A 21,103-nucleotide genomic window follows, 5' to 3' on the forward strand; every position below is an offset into this window, starting at 1 on the left:
GGATATGGATTATCAGATTTCTTGATATTATTGAAATTATCTTATTTAATATCAGAACATACAGACTGATAGTCTCTTCCTTTGTGTTTTATGCATGGTAAGGCCTTAAAAGCCTCTTGCTAATTTGTGGATTTTTATGAAGTGAAATTCTCACCTCAGTGAGTAAAGCTTTGGGGGACATATTTAGGCCCACATGGTGTTGTGATCCCCCCCCAAACTTGGAGAGCCATGACAGTACACCCTAGAGTCTGAAGATCTGGGATGTAGCTGTGCTCTGCTGTACACTCATCATAGGATCTAGTAATGGTCCTGCTCTACGAATACATTGTTCATCTATAAAACGGGATGATAACAATGCTGACAATTAAATACTTACCTAGAGCTGATGAAATTGATTTACTGAAAGAACAAAGTAGTGTTTTCAACTGTGTGAGGTCTGGAGTTGACCGCCTAGGAGAGTGATGAGGAAGCTTTTAAAGATTTCAGTGATAACAGTTGGCTGCGGCACACATCGAAGGTTCACCCCTGCTTACACTCTTTTTGTGACCTTTGGCAAGTTATTGAGCCTCTCTGTGTCATAGTTTCATCATCTACAAAATACCTACCTCTTAGGATATTCACAAAGATTGACATTAATTTGTGATACAGGTTTATTATTAAGTAAGTAGACAACTAAACAAAAGTATGAGGCCGCTCTGAGAGAGTACCTGTCACCTAATTAAACTTTGCTTCTGTTTTATTACCATACTGTGTCACTCACATTTTTTTTGTCACTTGCAATTCTTTGTTACACACAAGAACCTAGGAACCTGTCTGAGATCTCATCACCATGGTAACATCTGAACTCTTAACTCCTTGGAAGCACAGGAAATGATTCACTTTTTTTCCTACAATTCCCAAACCAGGGAATGCAGTATCATGTGTTTTCAAATTTTTAAAACAGAAGCCATTGGATATAAAATTAATCAGTACTAGCACTGATTAGAATTGATTGCATACTTTCTATGTCCCAAGTATGATGTGACCTTATGTCTGATTTTAACCACCTATCAACTGAGTGTTACAGTTGCTATTTGATTCCTAAAGTGATATTTGGGTTGAAGGAATTTGAGAGTTATCATTTACCTAGGGAGTGATGGGTCCAAGGCCTCTACACTGGATGCCTGATTATGAATCTCCTGCCCATAACCCCTATTCTGAGTCAGCTGCTAGCAAAACATTGTGGCATCTTTAGTTTTCCAAGAGCACAAAGACTCACACTGGAAATCATTCAGGAAGCAGGTAAAATAAGGCCACCTTTGTTCCTGTGGAGGTTCTAGGTTTCAGGCTTAATTGGTACACAAGTGAAATTCTACTGAAAGCACTGGGCACATTTGCCCGAGGCCTTTCCTTTGCTTTCTCCCATGTGTTGCCTGGTTAATGAGGCTACTGAGGAAAGGTAAGGCTCTAAGTGGGTGGGTGGGAGGGGCAGGGAATGAGCTGTAACTCATAATGGAGTCTGTGTCTGCAGCTTTCGTGGGTTGGGGCTACAGAGGCAGGGTGGTCTTTATTGTCTAGACAAGAGACCTGCTGGAAGGAGGGTACCTGCATGGCCTGGGAACCCAGATGGAACTTGGGGTCACAGAGTGAGCTTTGAAGCTTCCTTCTTCCCCACTCCCTATACCCACCCTTCACTTTGCTGCTTTGACCTATTCTGCATTCTGCCCTCAAGCAGCCCTGCAAATTCCCTTGCCCCTACTCCTGAACTTCCTTTACTTCCGGGGTCAGAGCAGTTCTCACTGTGTGGCTCACAGATTGCAGACCATAGGGGACAGGGGATAGGAATGAGTTTTGTTCATCACTAATACATGGTACAAATCAACATAAACTCCACTTCACTGATGATGTACCTGGGACTCAGACAGGAGAAAGGTCACATCCAGTCTCTGCAGAACACACAAATGGTGATGGAGACCCAGATAGGTTTGTCGCCAAGCACATGGCAAGAAATGGAGTTGGTTTAAAAAATCATGTTAACATCACTTTACTCTGTGATAGGATCACTGGACTTCTTTGAAGGGAACACAGTGGGTGTTATGAAAGCCTCAGCTCTGGGTCTTCTTAATTTTCTGTCACCTGAGATGAGACACATGGCCAGATGACATGCTGCAAAAGCTATGTGGGAGAGTTAATGGATAGGCACCCTAACAAAAGCTGTTTGATGTGCCTAGAAATATAGGAGTGTGTGTGTGTGTGTGTGTGTGTGTGTGTGTGTGTGTGTTTGTGTGTATGTCAGAGACAGAGATTGAGACACAAAAACAGAGACAGAGATAGAGAGAGAGAGAAAGAGAGAGAGGCTTTTATGATCTTTTTGGAGGAGAAACATTTGGTTGGAAAATTTTTATATTACATCAACTACATAAATTATGAAATGTATTTCAAGTTTTGTGGTCACTGAAAAAAAGTAATTGTTTCATCAAAATAGAAAAAAGAAAACAAGAACTAAAAGCAGAGTGTTTGCTAAGAGCCATGCAATGTCCAAGTTTAAAGAAAATCCTCATCTAATGCTCATTGATAGCTGGAATCGAACAGTCAGTGAATTCCTCGACTCCCTGAGCAAATCAGTAATGAAGCCTATTGGTACAAACCCAAGCCTGAGCGAGCTCACTGGAGGCTGGTTCATTCACCCAGGGATCGGGTGCTGAATCCCTGCACTGGGTGGGATGCACAAGGCACTGGAGGGGTGTCAGAGACGAACGCAGCTTGATGTACCATGCTCTACTTCAGACAGTGAAAACCAGGGAAACCTGGTGCGTGTGATGATAAAATGAGAGAAAAATGAAGCAGGGGGCAGTGAAGAATGGCAGCACATGAAATTGTACGTGGGTTGGTGAAGAGGGCCCATCTTCTGCAGATAATATGGAGGGATCTTGATGTGGAGAGAGGGATCCATTGGGCATCTTGCAAGAGATTAGAGGAAGGGTGTGTGCAAAGGCCCTGAGGCCTCTTTGTGGCCTATTTTGGGAATAGCAAGGATTCAAGCTTGGATTAGCAAAGCTTTGGAGGTGAGAGTCACAGGAAATGAAGTGAGAGAGAGAAGGAGGTGGTAGGGCACATTTCACCAGTCATGGCAAAGGATTTTGCTTTTATTAACTGCAATAGAAGGGCCTGAGAGAGTCTTTGGCTTGGCTTGGCTCTGGCAGCATCTCTTTGGCTCTTGTCTTGAGTATAGACAGTGAGGGAAGCCTGGCCGGAGGCAGGCAGAAGGGTGGACAATACTTTTGGATTAACTCTACTGAGCGAGATCACAATGTGGGTCAGAGTGGTGGAGGCTCACGGGAGGCAAAAGGGACGGTGTTTTGGGAGAGGAGGGAATTTTCTTGCCGTGTACCCCAGAAGCTCTGTCCCTGGCATTGTCCTCATTAACAGTTACATAAACAGTGGGTGCACAAGATGTTTGGAGCATTTTTACTAACAGAGCAGTCCTGAGGAAGAAAGGAAGCAAAATCTCACTTCTTCTCTACTCTAACTGAATTGTACTTCACATAATAGCATTGTCATCACTTTTATATTCCTGGAGGGACAGGCAAGGTAAAGAGAATCAAGAGAATTGGGTAGAATATGTACAATGTAATTATAATTATTTTGACGGTAGCATGAAGCAAGATTTAAGGAATCAGTGGTATTTCTGAAAAGAGAAGAATTTTGCAGGGATGACAAGGACAACATAGTTTTAAATGATGGGTGTACTACACGGTGAGCAGAGAATAGATTTCCTTGTGAGGCTTTGCTGTAGACCTATTCGCAGAAGCTATAAACACATGAATTTCAATTTTATACCAAAAAGTGTCCACCACGTAGAGTTGTCCTAAGGTGGAGTGATTTGACAGAAGAGTCTTCAGCTATTTATACTGGAGGTGCTACAGTTCGGGGTGTCGGACTGGATGATCTCATGGGAATCTTGAAAGAGCTCTTTTTGGAGACTGAAGTCTGATAGAACCAATACACTTGCTTCTTACTTCTGGAGCTGGATTGTGCATTTCACAAGGGCAGTGCCTTTTATTCATCTTTATTTGCCCCACCATAGCTCTAATGATGTCTTACTTATTTGGGATGCTGAAACAATTCTTGGAGAAAGAACAAATGTGTGACTTGTGAATTTATTATAGATTTGATTTCAATACTCTAGGATGACATAGAGGAATGTACTACTTTTGGTTTTGACTGAAATGATTAGGAAGGAAAAATTAATTTTTAGTTTTAAAGTCATAGTGGAATTTTTAAAGTGAAATTTATCTTAAAGGATAGGTATAAAGGGAAAGATCATGCATAATAAAGAAGTATCATGTGATGCTGTGATATATATATATGGATTGTTTAACCAGGCCAAAGACATGTACCTGTTCAAACATTTGTCAATTATTCAATTCAATTTTTTTACTTATCAATTCCTTATGGTAGAAAAATTCAAAATTCCTTCTTTGTGAACCATACAGCACCCATTCGTTGTCTACAGTCACCTTGCTGTGAAATAGTGCTCTAGGATTGCTTACTCCTGTCTATCTGCATCTCAGTTCCTGCCTGTTGATTGATCTTTCCCCAGTGCTGCCTCCTCCTCCTGATGGAATTTCCAAGGCTATCATGAGACCAAGCTTCACTTTGAACCTCTTTTGGGTGGTGATCCTGAGCAGCGAGGGAGCCAGGTGGGCAGAGGGGCTAGCATGAGAGCACACTGGAGTGGAGGATGCCTGCAGAAGGGAAGAGTGCAGGAAGAACCAACCCTACGGTTGCAGTTGTGAAAGCTGGAGAGGGTTAGTGACACACAAAAGAAGTCACAGCCTCCGTTCATGTAGGCAGAGCAGGGCCCTGTGTAGGCCACCTACCCAAGAGTTATGTGCGAGGTGGCCCTCACTCAGAAAGGGACCTAACACAGTGGCACTTGCTGGGAGGAGCTCTTCATGGTGGGGGATCAGACTGATTTGGATGGGAGTGCCCTTTGTGAATTTCCTTCTAGCATAGGTTTCCCAACATGAGCCACCTGGTCTCAGTGACTGGAATGGTGATCCTGGAATGAGTCGACTGGGCCAGGCATCTTGTTCTGTGTTCTCTGTTTTCTTGTTCTGTGTTCTGTCTATCTTGCTCTGTCTTCCAGGAAGAAACAAGAGGTTTGCATTTATTCTGGTTCTGCATTTCTACTTTCTCTCTGAACTGATTTCAGTTGGGAGAGGAGATAGATGAAATGCTGCATTCAAGAGCCAAATAACACAATAAGCCTTTGGATCCTTCTTGCTTTTCTCTACAGGAGCACAGGAGTGGAAGGCATTACTAAGGTTTTATTATCAGGACTGAAACCTGAATTTGTAAGCTCCTTTTGTCCAGCGGAGACTGTGTCCTATAGCATTTCATTCTCTTCACAAGCAATTATTTAAGTGAGCATCTGCAATGATTTGCGACTATATAGTCATGGCCACTTCAGACCTCATGGGATACCTGGAAAAGAACCATATCTGGGTCGGTCTTTCTGAAGAGGTTGGAACAGAAGGATCAGAACCTGTGTCCAGACCCCCCTTATCACACAGATCCTGTCTGTGAGCAGAGAGCCCTCTGTTTATTTTCCACCAAGTAAGTTCAAATGACCCCCTTTCACTGTTGCACAATCTCACCTCAGTTTAATGATGGACCCCCAGAAGCCCTACGATTCATCCAACATCCGTTTCTCTGATTTGCCAGGTTCCTTGTTGTTTTGAAGTACTCACAGTCAATGTTTTAAATGCATGTGGGCATAATATTCCCTGTATTAATACACACTAGAGACAGTTCTACCTTCTAGAAAGCCAGGTACTACAGGGTTATAAAAGCCATTTGATACCTTGTAAAGCCCAAGACACCTCGCCAAGGCCCAGGCCCTGTTTCTTGATGTAGTCAGGTGATAACACGTGTACACTTGTACAGCCTCCACCAGCAAGTGCCAAAAGTTCATGCTAAGTACTACATAAATTATCACCTAATTAAGTACTGTTATGATTTGATTTTGGGGGGAAGTGTAAACCCGATTCTCCTTGGAGAGTAATATGCAGAAATATGATGTGGAATTAATTGTATGGGTCTAGGTCAAAGATCAAAGTACAAGCAGAATTGCCTTTGCAGAGGGAGAATTTGAAAAGGATTTTTGTTGGCATCTCAATAACTTTATGTTTTATTATTTAAATCCTGCCAGCCAACAGCCCTTTCCCCTGCGTCTCTGGTCTCTAGCTCTCTATAAGTGGGTTTTGCCAGGGTCCTCCTCCTTTCATTCTGCAGGCTTTGTCCACTTTCATTTCTTGGTCAGTAAGAACAGCAGTAGGAATGACTTTGGCTAAATTAGAAGATCTGGGATTTAGGCATTGGTTCTGCCCATAACTGATTGACTTCAGGTATGTGATGTAATGTATGGGAGACTCTGTCTTCTCGTCTATTAAATTGTTATAGTGATCTGTACTGATTTTACTACCACTAATCTGTTGTGAAGAAAGGAAATCATTCCTACAATGCACCTGCAACCAGGGATCAGCAAGCATCTGCCATCCTTCATGGTCTTCTTTTCTAGGCTGAGAGGGGGAGTATCCTTTGATGATCAGTACCCTTCTTAGTTAGTTTCTAACTATTTACCACCCCACATGTGGCTCATTTTAATGGATTCCTTCATTATTTTATTAATTCCTTACATGTGCTCTTGAGTTAGCCAGAATTTCCTAGTCTAAGTCTCTTCTGCAGTCCTGTTTTTGGAACCAAGTATTTATTTGGTCCCTGGGAAGCTGTCTCTGCCTCCCTGCTACATGAATTAGTGACTCCATTGCACTTCTTTGAGCGTCTGTCAGTGGCTTGCAGCTGGGATGAAACAAGCACATGAGTCTGAAATACAGCTGTGTGAACTCACACGGGTTATTTTGTCCCCCAAGCCCTCGGTTCAGCTTTCTTGTCTGAATAATGGAGCTCATGATAACACACACTGTAAAGCACATACCCACCAACTGCCTCTTTGATCCAAACGCTCAGCTTACTCTGCACACTTACTCAATTTCCTTGCCTGCTGGCTATGTTCAGTCAACAAGAGGTGATGGTAGAAGATTAAAGCACCAAAGCAAGGGATTGGACCTGTTCTTCCGTGGTCTCAGCCCTTGCTGAGCAGCCCTCGACTCTCATCAGTTTCTTCTGGTTGCCCTAGTTTTGTCTCTCTTGTGTCCAGTTTTGCTAATTTTTGGATCACAAGATTTGTAATGGATTAATTGTCATTACATTTGCAACTAGGTTCCTGTGTTAAGTTCTTCACTTTGGGTATTCTAGAATGGATTCTAGATTTTGTAACACTACAAAGCAGTTATACACGTCAAGCTCGTTGGATGGTTACCAGCCATAATGAGCACTTAGAAAATCTCAGTTGTTTCATTTCACTGGAAAGTTTACAATGTTAGAGTCCAAATGCACATCTATTTGATTTCACCCCTTCGGCTAAGGGTGGCCTTGGGTTCCTCTCCATGTCCCTCATGCCTTCTGCATCACCTCAGTGACAACAAGCGTTCAGGGAAAGGACAATGCCTTTGTTCCATCTGGAGCTCCCTTCTCCCACTTTCCCGTCCTCCCCAGGGACTAAATTATTCTCTGGAATTTCAGCCTGGCGGTCTGGGAGGGTGTCTATCTGTGTTTGCCTGGACGGATGCACACACTTCTGAGATTATACTACCAATTATGACCCAAAGGCCTTGGACATAAGCCTTTGAGCCAAGATAATTTATTTCTCCTTTTCAATTGGTTGACTCAGTTTTTTTTGTCACAGTGATGCAAAGCTGACTACCCAAAGTGAAGTGTTGGGGAATCTGGGGATGGAGCTCCAAGAGCTGATTGAGTTGGTGGCAGAGATACTGTTAAAGGTAACCATCAAGTACCCGGCCTCTAGGTTTCTTTAACCTCAGGATTCCTTAGGAGATAGCCTTCCATAGCTTTCAGTGGTGTAGCTCTACAAAGAGAATTACTACTTTTTAAAAAGATTCTGGGAGTTTGCAACGGTTCAGGGATAGGAAAGCAAATGCATCATTCAGTGCAATATGCTTATTATTGATGCCACTATTTCTATGGCTGCTATTATTTTGTTGCTATTGCAATGGTTTATACTATTACTGCCACTGCTACTATTCATGCTACTTTCTATTGCTATTCTACTAATGCCTCTGTTGTCTCCACTAAATCCATCATGGTTATCTTTACCAGGCACTATTTTAATATTTCTACTTATTTAAGGAAGGGAATTATATACTTTTAGGAAAAATATTCAAGAACATTGGTAGAAAAAGGTAATTATTTAACCAAAAATTTTGGTTAATAAAAATTATTAAATTTAAAAAAGTAACCTGATAGTTGAAGTTCTAATTATGAGTGTATGCCTTGTGTTTTCCTTTCTTTTATGGCTTCTGGTAAAGTTTGTTTTTACAAGATAATCATCTGCCTTAACATAATTGTTATCTTTTTCTTGGTCAATGAAAAAATATTTTCTATTGTATGTTCCAAACTTCTTTTTATAGCATTTTATATACTAAACAGTGTTAGCCGTCTGGCAGTGGATGTGTTCTATGTGTACAATTCTCTGTAGCCATGATATTTTCTAACACATCCTCAAATGCAATTTAATGCCTTGCAACTTAAAGTCTCTGTCGCTGTACACATTTTCTTTTTTCAAATGAAGCCTCCCCCTATTTTTCCTCTGACTGGCCAGTTCTGGGGATAGTCTTATCCCTTGTTCAGAAGCCTTCTTTCTGGCAAACCATTTGTTTATTAGCTTGTTGGAATTAGGTACTACTTTGCGTTCTGAATATATGTGCTCCACTTAAATATGTTTACAAGTTTAATGTTATAAATATTGTTCACTATATACTGCAATTTCCTTGTTTCTCAAAGCTTCTCACTCAGACACTGGGAAAGAAGGATTTGTCTTACTGACACTAAGTACACCGCTTCATACACAGTGGTGTTAGGAAATATTTACGGAATGAATGATCCACTGAATGATGAATGAATAAGTGAATGATGCTAGATTCAGGAACCATGCCAAAAAGGGATAAAATCCATTTTCACAGTCTGAACTGTTCTATTAACAGATTTCACTTGGTTGCATTGCAGTACTGTTTTCATCTCCACATTCAGTTCCATTAAAAAGAATTATATGCACATATTCATGTCAGTCTGGCCACCTTATTGCCTATAATGGCCTAAGGGACAGTGGTGGAAATATTTTACTCAATTTGGCAGGGATGGAAGATTGGAGAGTACATCAAACATCAGCAGCTCAATGCAGGGAGCTAGAAACTATATTTGCAGTCCAAGAACTGAGTATGTTCTCAGGGTGGAGTGAACAGAGTGCAATAACTTGGTGTGAGACTCCGCTGGCAAGAGAAGCAGCCTCACTCCCCTTTGAATGGCATGAGCTCAGGAAAGGCACTGTGAGGCTGAATCTGCTGCAAGTCTTTCTCTGCTTGAGTCATCTGGGTACCAGCTCCTTCAAGCTCATGGCGCCTTGGATGCTTTCCTTCTCTCTGGAATTAAGTGTATATGTTGGCCAGGGCAAATGGAGCAGTGGTGATCTTGGCTGTGCCAATTCCTGGAGGAATGTTATAGTTAATTGGCTAAGAAAGTTTGAGAGAAGTAACTTAGGAGAAGAAGATGTTGTCTTTAAAGGAGTTACTTTTAGATGAAGCTAACTTCATGTACCGAGAAGCTGTGTTTTGGTTTGTCCTGAGAAGCATGGGCCGAGAGGCACAGTTCAGAAGAAACCTGACTGTGTTACTCAGAACTATAACCAGGAGGGATTATTGGGGTTCAAGAGATAAGGGACAATAAATACTAGCCCAGACCCCTGCTTTGGCCCATTACTTACACTGAGAATTCAGATGGAAGGAAACACTTCATCATGGATTTGTTGGCCACTAACAAATCTTCCTTTGTGAAATGTTCAAGTATTTTGCTTTTCCCCAACCCCCACGTTTCCATGTAGCTTGTTTGACTTCTTATTTTTGAATTATGAGTAATGCTTTTTGTGTTCTGGATGTCATTCTTGTCATATTTATACTGAAAACAGTTTTCTCTTATGGCATGACTTGCTTAGCTATGACTTAAAGGTGTGCTTCAATGAGAAAAAATTTTAATTTTGATAAAGATTTGTCTTTTATGACTAATGCTTTTATAGTTCTGTCCAAAAAATCTTGCCTAGGCCAAAGGTCCTGACGGTAGTCTCTTATACTTTATAGTTTGCCTTTCACCTCTAGGGCTATAATTATTTGGAGTTATTTTCCTTTTGTAGCATGAGGTAAAGTTTCACACTTTCTGCCTTAGAAGTATCCATTGCGTTAGAGCAGATTATTGAATGCCTTTTTCTTCATTGAGTTGCCTTATCAATTTATCCAGAAAGTCAATTGTGGAAGAAGTGAGGATATATTGATTATCCTATTCTCAGGGGAAAAGTTTTACATTGATTGATTTTTGCATGCTAAACCAACTTTACATTTTGTGATGAATTCTTCGTAATCATGATGCATCATCCTTTTAATATATGGCTGTATTTTAATTGCTAATATTTTAAATATAATTTTTTTATGTTCACACACAATATCACCCACTCATTTTTTCCTGTAGCATCTTTGAGTGGTTTGAGGCTTGTGAAATGTTGGGCTCATAAAATAAATGTACAAGATTGATGTGGCAATAGTACCTCCCTTATCCAAAGTTGCACTTAGGTTTCAATTAGCTAAGGGCAACCATGGCCTAAAAATATTAAATGGAAAATTCCAGAAATAAGCCTTCAGTAAGTTGTAAATTTCATAAAGTTCTGAGTATCATGATGAAGTGTTCCACCGCTCTGCTCCATTCCATCTGGGCCAGAATCATCCCTCTGTCCAATGTAACTGTTCTGCATATGCGTACTCCCTACCTGTAGTTTCTCGATAGCTGTTGTGTGATCAATTCAGTCATCATAGAAGTGCAGTGTTTGTGTTCAGTTAACATTTATTTTTCTTGACAATGATCCGAAAGTGTAAGAGTAGGTTTACTGACAATTTAGAGCTACCAAAAGGGAATCATAAAGTGCTTTATGACTGTTTTTAGGGAAAAAAACGGTGTAAATTGTGTTCAATACCGTGTATGATTTTAGTTTTCCATTGAGAATATTGGGATGTGTCATTTTTGGAGATAATATAACTGCATTTCTTCTTGATAGAATTCACTAGTGACACTATGTGATTCTAGAGCTTTCTTTGTGATATCCTTTTTAAATACTAGGAAAGAATTATTAAGATTTTTCTTTGCAGAATTTCTTTTGAGTTTGAATCTCAGTGTTTCCCTGTGGTTAAGTGTTGAGGCTGTATGCCTTTCTATTCTATAATCTATTTGAAAATTTGTCACAAAATCATTCATAAAGATTCAGTTATATCCCCTGTATTTGCTAGATACTCGTCACAGAGGTTTGTAAGAAGTCATAGCAACCTATGATGAGACAGAAACAAGGGGATACAGTATAGGGCAGTAACCAATAGAGAAAGAAGAAATATCAGAGCATGTTTTATGACCAGATGGTAACAGAAGGAGGTTGGAGCCATTGCATGTCACGTCCACGTGGACTTTCTGGAAATATATTGAGACTCGTGACACCTGGGTCCAGTATTAATTCTTAGAAATCTAGGATAGGTCGCAGCAGTCAGCTGAATCCTTATGTACTGCAGAAGGGCTGTGGTTGGAAGGCCAAATGGGGAAGATTCCAAACAATCCTCTAAGTACCCACCAGAAAGTTACCAATGCCCATATTCTATGAGCAGAGAGCCTGATTCCACCTGAACAAGTAACCCTGCCCTTTCTCTTCCTTTTCTCTTTGGCCCCTTTCCCTTTTTGACTTTGCAGGCTATAGATCTGCAAAATATTCTGTTATTTCCCCAAATAGGTTTTCTATGCTGTTACTTCGTACCTTGGTTCCTTCACTGAAACCAAGTATTCATTGATTTTGTCACTTAATCGTTTCATGGGCCTTGTATGTTCTGTTTTTAATTTATTATTTTTCTTTTATAACATCTGAATATAATAACTCATCAAATTTTCTTCAATCCCTGGTATTCTTTCTTCCACATGATCTAGTCTACTGGTGAGTTTTCCACTGAGTTTTTTATTTGACTTATTGGGCTTTTCATCTTCAAGATTTCTGTTCAGTTTCTCTTCAGAATCTCTCTCTATTGAATTGTTTTTTCATATCCTGCATTGCCTTCCTTAGTTCGTTTAGCTGTTTATTTTTGTCTTTTTGAAGTCAATGATCACTTTTAAAAGCAATGTTTTGAACTCTGACATTTTGTCTACTTTAGTATATTTGGATTCAGTTATTGAAAAGTTATGAACTTTTAAAAGTCAAGTTACCTTCTTTTTCCTGCATTTCTATGTACGAATCTTGCACTTTTTTGTGCGGGTGTTCTCAGCAAGCAGCCTTCTCCTGAAGCTTTGATCTCCATGTCACTCAGAGAGAGCAAACAAGCTACAGTAGCAGACAACACCTGGACAAATCGCACACAGAAATACAGTAAAAAACCAATGAAAGCTAACGACTCTACCAGCACATAGCAATAGAGAAAGTAGGGTAAACACAAGACAGAATAACCTTGTAAGGTATAGAACAGCAGCTGAATGAGTAGAGAAAAGAGTGAAACCAAAGAGGACAGAATCCAAAAACGTTCTTCATCAATAAAAGCTACTTATTTTGTCTTTTATGGGACTGGAGATGGGAAATCTGACTGTGAGTGAGGACTGATGGATGGAGCAGTGTCTTGGCCAGATATTATCAGAAACTGAACCGGAACCATGTTTCAGGGTGGATTACAAAGTGAAACATAAAATTTGGTTTCCCAAAAATTCTCACCTTTTCCTTCTGGATGATTTTGAAAAACAGCCTAAGACTAAAAAATGCAGTTTCTTAAAAAAAAAAAAATCACTTCAGATAATTTGCACTTTTCTAACTGGCTTCATTATGAAAATGCTTCTCCATTATTAATAATGATTTCATGTATTTTTCCTACAATCTATAGATTAGATAAATTATGTCAGTACCTTTTAAAATTCAAGATAGATTTAAAGCCCAATGCTCTCAGGAAGTCAAAGATTTTACAAATTTGCTTGCCAAGGTTGTTGCAAGATTTATCTTCTTTTTGAGGAATCTGGTTATCAATCGGTTTCCCTGCTCTAAAGGCTTCAGTCAGCGATCTCAGGAAGGTTTATGGAATTGATCTGGTGGAAGTGGTGAATGTGAAATTAAACGAATTTCCCTTCAGTGTCGTGGCCTATTATTCCCAGGGTCAGGGGTGGGGAAATGGAAGCAGTATTTGAAAATCCCAGTAACTACGATGGACTGGAAGTGTGAGGGTTATACTAAGAAGCTCCTTCTAGTGACTCCTGCTTTGTAAACTACCTCTGTTGATTGTTTCTTGGGTAAATATGCTCTATTTCACTTGGAAAGACAAATACCATTAAGGCTAAAGAAGAAAATTTCACAGCCTGCTCTGTGGCATTAGAATGATCACCCAACTCAATTATGACCTGCAGCCAAAGGACACCTTGTCACAGTGTCAGAAGAAGTGTGGCTAACGGCATCCTGGGGAAAAAGAAAAACCTGTCTAGACAGATTGGAACCTTGTATGTGCCTAATCAAACAGCCAGTGCTATGTGAAAAGCCAGTGCTATGTGAAAAGTTGCTTGTGGATTAATTACTTGAGGAACATACCTTTACAGAGATACCCTGCACTTCATCTTTTCCCATGGATTCATGGGAATGGGACTGCAAGGATTAAGCAGTGCAATCCTGTAAACTTCCAGTGGAGAAACATTGAAGCCCAGAGAAATAAAACTACAAGGCTGAACTGTGCATTTTCTAGCAATGGCAGCTCTAGGTTGAGGGTTTTTACATCTGGTCCAGATCTTTCTACCACTGGAGCCTATGTGCTAGGTAGACAGATAATGTCATCATCCCCCAGAATGCTTCTGAACAAACTTCTGTTCAGATTAGTATCTTATTTATTAAAATTCCCATTATTGGTTTCTCCTTTTGAATGATCAGTCTACCTACTGGATTTAAACACATGAATGTTCTTTAAGGGAGTAACCAAAATTCATTTTAGATTATTGTAAACAAAGACACAAGGGATTTGAGTATATGTGGTTTATTTTGGAGATGATTCTGGAGAGAACTATTATGACAGTGGAGAGAGAAGGAAATGTAAAAAGATCCAAAAAGATGAAGAAAAACTATGTTGTTGAAAAGATGCCTGCTTTGAACAACCATGTCTTAGTTTCTTTGGGGACCTTGAAGAGGAAGTCTCCAATACATTATAGAACTGGCCCCTTCAGCAAGGTGAGGCAGTTAGGGTATCTAAACTCCAGCATCACCTGCCATTGTTTGAGAGCCGCTTCCAGGCACAGTAGCCCTGTTGCTTGCTGCCTGCCAAGCTGGAAACAAGTTCTCAAGATGTTTACAACAGGATTCCACAGTCAGATCCTAAGACAGGATGCAGTAAAAGGCACAGAAAGCACCTGCTGTGGTGTTGCTAATCAATTCCTCCTCAGCTTTCTTCTGTGATCTATCAGTAAGGAGAATGGTAGATCTGGGGAGAACAGGGAATGTGAGGAGTTCAGATAAAGTGAAAACACTGCCTGTATTAAAGCAGGCTAAGATGATTTGAGATGGTTCAACCATGCAGGGTACTGGAGAAGGTCCAACCTGTTTGTAGGTTGCTTGGCATACATTAGTGAATTGTAGCTAGCAATTTAGAATCTGTAGCCTTCTCCCTACCACCCTTTCCATTTCTTCTCTAATCCCCAAGTTTAGACGAAATACAAGACATTAGGGAGTAAGGTTCACCATAACATTTAGTTTAATTTAAATTATAACAGGATAATTTAATTCAAGCCAAAAATTTCCATGTCACTCTTATTTTATTTTGTTATTCAAGAAGATCAAACATTCATTGATTATTTTTATGTGCCTAACCACTGTGCTTCCTATCACTTTTCTTAGAAAAAAAAATCACTTTGAAGCAGCTTTGTTCAAAGGCTGAAGCATGTGGTGTGTTTGTGGATCTCAATCTCCAAATCTGTTCCTTTGTCTCCATTCTTGGGAGAAAGCAAACTGGACTTGAAGTCAGCTCTAGTTCTGAGGCGTTACTTGGTGCCTGTTCAGAATGTAAGTGTATTGCTAAGCCTTTGTTTCTGGAAAATGGAATAGTCATCAGAAGACTGCATAACTCTCTGGATTCTGGCGAGGACAATAAAGAAATAGAAATCACTTTATAGCCTGGGAAGCACATATACTTATTATAAAGCTTTCACTCGGGCTGTCCTAGATACCTGATCCTGGTGTACAGTTTACCATCTACAGCATATGTGACAGTTGTTGGATATAAGGCTGACAATTTCTGAGCCTCAGGTTCATAGAGCTTACTGTCTAAAGAGAGTAATGGATTTTGATAGCACTCTTACCACAGTGCAGGAGGCACAAAATTATGTAGCATGCATATTTTATGGAGTTTGTGATCTAGAAAAGAGGAGCAAAATGTAGTGAAAATAACAAAAATGCGGTTATAGCATAGTGCTAGGATACAGAGAGTGGAATTTTAATAAAATAAATGGAAATCTCTGCTGTTGCACACACTGCTGGAGCTCCACACTGATCTTCGATTCCCAGTACTTGCTCTTCATACTTCTTGTTCAAATCCTGTGCACTTTTACTTTAAAGTCAGTTCCTGTCTCTTCTTTGGCAGCTTTCCCTTGGCTTTATCAGACAGTATCACACTTACAGACAGCTAGAGTGCCTGAGATTTTATATCCCCAGGCAAACTTGGTTGATGATGAACTTGTATGGAAATGTGAGGGCCCAACACCTTTGCCTAGGGTTTTGCCTCAAATTGAGACAAACTTTGAGGCATGATTTATGCTTACACAGCCTCACCACCTAGGGACTATTTTGAAGTTATCTTGCTTGGACTTTGCCTGAAATCTCTCCCTTACTTGGCTGCTCTTGCTTTTCTATTACATTTTCTGGGTTCTTTTGGGTTCACTTTCTTAATAAGTTGCTCACACACAAATTCTTTTCTCAAATGCTGCTTCTGGGGAATGCACCCCAAAACACAGAGCATTTTAGGTGGACTTCATAGCCTAGGCAAAGTGACAGTCTAGAAAGTTGGGAGGAATGATATGGGAATAGTATCATGGTTTATGATTTGTGGGTACAAACTGTGAATTTGACTTGGAAACACTCACTCAAGGAGCATTTGTTGGGCAACTCTTGTCTGACAAGCAGTGGCTTTAGTCCAAGGGATATGTGAGTGAGGTAAGTAGGAAAAGAAATTCCTGCTCTTTTGAATTTTATATTCTAACGGGAAGGGAAGGAAGGAAAAAATAATATCATAATTTCATTTTATATACAGTCTAAAGTAAGAGATGCATGGAGAACATAAAGGGTCACTGATCTCAGAAACTTTGGACAAGATTTTGTCCATCCAGCATAGCAAGGTGTATTAGTCTCCTTTCTGTTGCCAGGTGAAAACACCTGACACAACTTAAAGGAGAGGTTAATTTGACTTACGTCGTTGTTGGGTTCTGTCCTTGGTTGGCTGGGTCCAAGGCAGAAATGGCATGGTACAAGGGCATAGTAGAGACAGCTGCTTAACCAAGGGCAGTAGAAATAGAGACACAAAGAGAAAAGAAGGAAGAGCCACGGACATGAACGTCTTTCTGGGTCAAGACCCAGTGACCTACCTCTTCTGAACAGACTCCTCCCTCCAATGGCACATTTGACTAGGAACTCTTCAGGCCATTATTCTTCTAGAGAATAGCTCAGCCATGGTCCAGTCACCTTCCAAAAGCCTCACCTCTGAACACATGAAAACTTTGCAGGACATTTTCGTTCTAAATAATAATATAAGATGATTTGTGATCTTGAGTTTTCAGTTATTCTTTGTTTGTGATTTATTTTAGCTGGATCTTTAGGATATACTTTTGTGATGACATAGAAATTATCTTAAAGTCAGAAAAAGATGATGGCATCATTTATGTATTGCATAATCAATAGCCCCAAACTTCACAACTTCAGGGAACACTTACAATCTAGTGATTTACACGGGTGAGTGAATTTGGGCAGAGTATAACTAGATCCTCAGCCTTAGGATTTATCATACTCTTCAGTCAAAGGTATTAGCTGAGGCTCAAAACATCTCCAAGCTTGTGAGGAAGGTTTACGTACAAGACTATTCACTCACTGGCTATTGAGAGTCTTTGATCAGGATGCTGGTTTCTTGACTCATGGCTCTATCCATAGAACAGAATGACAGAAAGAGAAGAAAGAAGAGCAAGATGGAAATTACAGTTGTTTGTACACTAACTTGGGGAAAGACATCCCATTACCTTTGCCATATGTTTCAGGGTGAGCCACACATAAAGGATTTTACAAGAACATGAGGCCCAGGAAGCAGAAATCCCTGGGAAACATTTCAGAGATTGTGTACTACAGTGAAATTTTATGTCTACACTGAGCATTCGAGCATGCACTAGATCTTTGGTCTCTGAGGAACAGGTACCTCATGTAAGAGATATTCAGTATATTATTTGAAACAGTCTTACATGAAATTTGCAAACTAAGTTATCACAACTCAAACTCCTTATCTTTTATGAGGTTTCAGAAAGCATATTTCAATCTATTTAATACAGTATTTGTTAAACAGATATGGCTTTGAATGTGTTAAATATGCAAAACTGATTCTTGGATATTGAATTTTAAAGTTTTAATAAGCCTTAAGGGAATTCTGCAGTATCGACTACAGTGCACATTTCTTCTTAAAATAAGAGAATAACAAAGTTCAGATGAAAAGTGGATTCTTTCTTTCTTGATGAATTTACTGTTCTTCCTTGGAATCTTTCCTCTCAGTGTTTAAATGAGGTCAGCATTTTAATAAGGCCAGACAAAGCTCTGTTCCTTGCCTCCTGTGGGTGTTAATTTTTCTTTTTTTATTGGTACCAGGGATCGAACTCACGACCGCCTGCTTGCAAGGCAGGTGCTTATGCCGCTGAGTGAAATCCCCAGCCCCGTGTGGGTGTTAATTTTGAGAATGAACTCGGTGTGACTTTTAGCATTGAAGTTGGCATTGGTTCCAACTATAAGGTTGTTAGAAAAGCTAAGTTTGGCTCATTTTTCTGGAAGCCCTACTTATAGTAGTGACAAGTGACATTAAAAGTTATGGATTGAAAAATAAGGCATTGAAAATCAAAAGTTCCTGAACTTATCTATTGCTTTGAGACTTATGAAACCTAATCATGAGTGTCACGTCTTTCTGAGCTTTTCTGTGGTTTGAGTTCTGGATTTCAAGTTCTTATTGTAGAGACTTCACAGTGAAAGATTGACTATCACAGTACATTTCTCTGATCATTTGGTTTATTGCCATTATCACAGTGTGTCATGACTACTGGTTCAAATATGTTCCTTTGATCCATAATCAGCTTCTTTTAGTTAAAATCAAACTTATTAAACTATGTATACCCCTAGTTCCTGGTGAAATGTCTACATAAGAATAATTCAAAAATCACCTAATGAAATAAAAAAGCATATCTGAGATGTTCATATTATTTAAAGTAATATTTCAGATTATAGAAAATATAACATATATACCATTTTATATTGTTTTATTTACATCATGAATATTTTCTTGTTGTAGAATTAGTCAAAATACCAATTTCTCTTGAACATCTGGATGTACTATTTCACCAGTATATTGACAGTGTGCTAGTCTATCATTTAGAAATATTTTGAAGTTCAAAAATATTAGATTATTTGAAAGAGTAACATGCAGAAGTGGGATGAACATTGTCTTGGAGCAGGGAGACTGAGTCTTATCTTTAACTAGCAGTTGCATGTTGAACAAGTAGTTTAATTTCTTGTACTGCTGCTTTTCTTAGTCATAAAATGAGGATACTAGAAGTCCAGAGAGTTGATGTAAGTAATAATGACTTGTCTCAGGGCTTTTGCAAATGATTTTGGGTTTATTGATGGTCACCAAGGCCAGCCAGGCCTCCAGGATTCTGTACTCCTGTGATATCCCTACACCCTAAACTAAAGTCATCAAATACAAAGCTCAGTCCTTTATTTAATTATCACCAAAAGGCATCACTGCCTCAAAAATTCTTGAGTTAGTTGCAACTTTTTAAAAGCTTGGGAGAATGAGGGGAGTCACATAATTTTGTGGTGTTAAAGCGTATCCTAACATCAGGTCTCCAGTAAAGCTTGAGATAAGGGGTGAAATGCCAGTGTCTTATTTGGATGTGCAAGGCCAGGGTTGTGAGGGCGGGGAAAGGGAAAGTGAGGCACAGAAATATGCGAGTGACATGAAGTTAGGCATCACCATGCTGGCCTGTGTTCACAGCAAGCTGCAAAGAGAAGCCAGATCCAGGAGACTCCCAGGCAGGTACGTTTGGGGGTGCAGTACTTGATCACTGCACAGAGGCATCTGGTAGGTAAGAAAGGGGACTCAGTGGAAGTCCAGGAAGGGGAAATCAAAGATGCATTCATATCTCAGGATCCTCCTGTCTTTCCTTTTCATTGGTCCAACTTCATCCTCAGGGGCAGAAACTCTTTTCTTTCCTCCATGTTGTGTCATCTGGTCTCTCGGTTGATGGTCAGATTTTATAGCCCCTGGGGTCATAAGAGTCCAGTTGTAGATGAGCAAATATTGTATCGGGAGGTAGAGGGTAATCAAGGGGATCTGGGAAAGTTGCACAATTCATATTTAATGTAATATTGACTTCCCCTCAAATTTTATTTGGCCACATGACGAATGAGACTTTCTCTTGATCTTTCTGTGAAAGCAATCCTTTAAGGCCGCAGTCTCTCTGATGTCCTCCTCTCTCCTGCACTTTAGGAGCAGAGTGAACTCCATTTCCTGCCTCACACACAGCAATTTCCCACTTTCTCTGAAGTTCCAGGGTTTCTCAACTTCCTTGCCATATAGGATCTTCCCGTCCCAGTTGGATGATGAATATCTTAACCCGAAACAAACCTTCTTTTTTAAGTGAAATAACAAAACCAGCCATTATGAAAATACACTCATCCCCCTCCCCCTCACCTCAGCAGCACACCTGGTCACCTTTATTTGCAAATCCATTTCCTTTTCTATTCCACATCTCCACAGAGAGAACTGACTTCACGTCGCCCCGCTGCTCTAGAGAAGAAACTGAGACTAGTAACTATTTTTCAATGTAATTTTCTTCTTAATGAATATAAGTTTGAAACGTGTGGCAAGCCTAGAGGTTGTGTAAACGTAAGTGAAATATCAGAACAGAGAGAGGAAACACGGCAACCTGAAGTGAAAGGGCAGGGAGCCTCTCTGAAGGAGGAATGTAAATCAAGTTTTTTTTTCTCCCTTTTATGAGAGGCCACCCGGATGGCCAGGGTGCCCGACACTGGCCATGATGTTGTGAGAAATAACAATGGAGCCTGCAGGATGTCATAATACAAACATGCTCTCACGTGGGAGGGCAGGCTGCCCCTGGCCAGTCCTCACGCCCTGCCCCAGCCCCTCCATGGCCTGTTCCTGCCTCTGCTGGTTTCTTCCCATGATCTGCGTTGAGCCTGGATGGCCCCCAAACACCTGGTTGAACAATAAACACAGATGACTCTGGTGGTCTTGTCAGCCCCAGCTCTTTGTAAAGTAGCTGCTGATCTACAGCCCTGGCTGGAATTGATCCACCAGATTATCCTGGGGTCGGCATCAGCAGCACGGATGCTCGCCTCACACCAGCCTTCCTCCTGCGATTTAAGACCTTAAGGAACCAGGAATCACAGCAACACATCTTACTATTGCCTCTGCTATCAATTAAAATATTGTGTTTACAAACCCTTATTTTGAAAGAACACTTTGCAGCGATTAAATCTTTATGCATGGTATGTTCTTTCAGACTCAATGATTTGTTTTGGCTTCCTGACTTAAAGTAAAATGTAAATTCTTTCCCATTATGACATTAACTTATATAAAATATAAATATATATTTATAGGCAATTTATTTTTCCTGAATATGAGGTATCCAAAATGCT

The sequence above is a fragment of the Cavia porcellus genome, unplaced genomic scaffold (assembly GCF_034190915.1).
Source record: "Cavia porcellus strain 051 isolate PalLab524CR breed Dunkin Hartley unplaced genomic scaffold, mCavPor4.1 scaffold_18, whole genome shotgun sequence".
NCBI classification, from domain to species: domain Eukaryota; kingdom Metazoa; phylum Chordata; class Mammalia; order Rodentia; family Caviidae; genus Cavia; species Cavia porcellus.